Below are 2,500 nucleotides of genomic sequence, written 5' to 3'. Positions count from 1 at the left end.
TCAACAACCGTTCAATGCATTTTCTTCTTTTCGGTGGATTCGATCTAGTGCATTGAGCCTGTGGCTTCGGCCAAGTAGGGGGGCACTACCTAGCCTTCTGTTTTGCAACTGTGCTGTTTCATTCTTGTCCCATGCTATCATAATGTGTAGGGTAGACAATGTTGTGTAGTTAGAATGTATAATGCTAATTGATATTTGATTATCCCCCTGACTGTAAGAGAATGAAAAGGTTGATTAAATTGATTCAAAATCTATTTCCGTTTCTCCTTTTTCTTCTCGCTTTCTTTCTCTCCATTCAAATAGAAACGTCCAAGATCTTAATTAAAATTGAGTCTAAATTGATTTAATTAAACACGCTTACTTTTCACCGCTCAGAGTGGGAAGAATGAAACGGAGGCTTAACAATTCATCAGTCACGCTTCAAGATTTCTGCACAATAGCACACTTCTCCATGCATCTCCTTGCTCACTGCAGAAGAGCCGTTCCACTGGCGTGGGCTGGAATCACAATCATTTTGGCTGCTGTTGCAAAACTGTGCCCTGTCCCTCCCCACCACACATCCCAAATACACCAATTGGCGCCATTTAGGAAGTGAAATAGACCACTCCTTCTTGACATTTTGAGGTCTCTCTCTTTCTCTCTCTCTCTCTCTCTCTCTCTCGCTGTCTCTCGCTGTCTCTCTCTCAGTGCGTCTTCAGAGATCCTCAAGAAATGGGGGAAGGTAGAGTAACCGCACATCGCATTCACCATTTATAGACGCCACTATTTTTAGCTAACGTATTCTGCAGTGTCGCCACAATACTCCATTGCGAGGAAGAGGATTTGGGGCGAGCGAAAGCAAAGAACAGCGTTCCACCCCCCCCCCCTCCCCCAAATAAAAAACCTGTCTCACATCGCTGATAGATGAAGAGCTGTCTTCCCTCATGGGGCACAAAATGTCCTCCAACACAAGTTCAAACACCAAAAATAACGCTTGGTTAAGGCTAAGTGTGACACGAGGCACTCAATATAAGGATATAATATATAAGGGTTATAATTAGTGTAAGTTGTGTTAAAACGACAAACACTTGAACGTCATCATAGGTGAATATATGAACTGACATCAATCGTCAGTGCATGCTGACATGGGAACGGCGCTTAAAGCTACTGCACATAGCTTTTGTTTTTGTTGACATTTCATTGTGGTTCAAAGCTCTTTGTCAGCGAGCCATATGGACGCAGATCAGTGCATATGAATGCCTTTTAAAAAAAGCTTATACAGCAAGAGCATTAAGTATCCCTCATGTATTAACAAGGAAGGGGATGAAACGAAATCTTTATCCTCTGTGATATTGTTGTTTCAGGCTAGGTATGACTCGGCGAGTGGGCATGTCCAACACGTTGTTTACTCAGAGCGACAAGGTAAACAAGCTTGCACTCTGGAGGTGGTTCATGAAGCATCTCTCGAAGTTCAGGTACAATTCAGTCTTTAATTGCTAATGGGTGGAAAGGTAAATAAATATGCAAGGCCTACACAGGTTCTAATTTACCCAGGTAAACCTAAGGTCATGTTTGTAGATTCTGACTAATCTCCAGCTCATACAACTGTATGTGGTGTTGTGTTGACCGCTCTATGCATCGAGGGAAGAAACTATTCAGGACTAGCGTTAGCACCACTGCGTGGTTGAATGTGGTCAATCAATCAAAGGGCGGCTGTGACTTAATATACTGTACATACACTATATAACATCATTTTCAATATTATATAAACATAGTACAACTGTGTTCTATATATCAGGAGTGGTACCTCTTCCCCTCTCATACGGGACACTTCACCCAGTGCTCAACTCGTCCCGAACACTAACGTTGCAGGAAGAAATCGATGGTTCAGCTTTTTATCAAAAATCCGCATCAGTGGTGAAATGTGCCCTATCTCACACACTCACCTGACCCTGTTTGAAGCCCACCCCCTCCCACCCCTTCAAGCACTGCTAACGAGCAGATCAATAACCAAGGGGATCCTACACAGGGCACCCAGATAGCCTCCCACTCGTCATCATAGACGGTCAATAATCCAAATCCCGCTCTCGGGGGTAAATTAGGTTGAATCTTCAATGACAGAACGCATCTCATACATGCCAGACCCGCGACTTTGTCTTCTGTCTTCTTAAGACGGGCCCCTGACTTACTCAGCAGAGCGCTGGCTCAGCGTGAGGCAGGACGACTGACACGATGATTACAGGCTGGGTATTAAGAGTCTCACAACGCGCCAGAGCCTTTTTGAGGGGTGGAATTATTATAATCAACAGTGAGGTTTTTTGAGAGAAGGGAGAACAATGGAAGGCTCAATACTGAGGCGAAGTTAGGACGTTATAAAAAGTTGTATTCTCAAATGACTGTAGTAAAATGTCTAACTAAGGCGTTGTCTTACTGTGATAAGATTGTTGCGTTGTAGTCTTATTGGAGCGTCTGGTGGCATCGGCCGGAGGTAATGTACGGAAGGCCGTTGAGGACAAAGCAG

General features: G+C 43.9%; 1 protein-coding gene across 1 annotated transcript in view; it reads left to right on the top strand.

Annotated features, from left to right (window-relative positions):
• Window positions 1-254, top strand: part of LOC115551822 (BTB/POZ domain-containing protein KCTD16) — a 14,499-nt gene extending 14,245 nt beyond the window's left edge. The window contains exon 2 of the mRNA XM_030367376.1: window positions 1-254. This exon is cut by the window's left edge and continues 1,440 nt beyond it. The gene's annotated coding sequence lies outside the window, so the exon portion shown is untranslated.
• The last annotated feature ends 2,246 nt before the right edge of the window (window positions 255-2,500 follow it).

Source organism: Gadus morhua, chromosome 10, assembly GCF_902167405.1.
Source record: "Gadus morhua chromosome 10, gadMor3.0, whole genome shotgun sequence".
Lineage (NCBI taxonomy): Eukaryota > Metazoa > Chordata > Actinopteri > Gadiformes > Gadidae > Gadus > Gadus morhua.
This window is presented reverse-complemented; position numbering and strand designations above follow the sequence as displayed.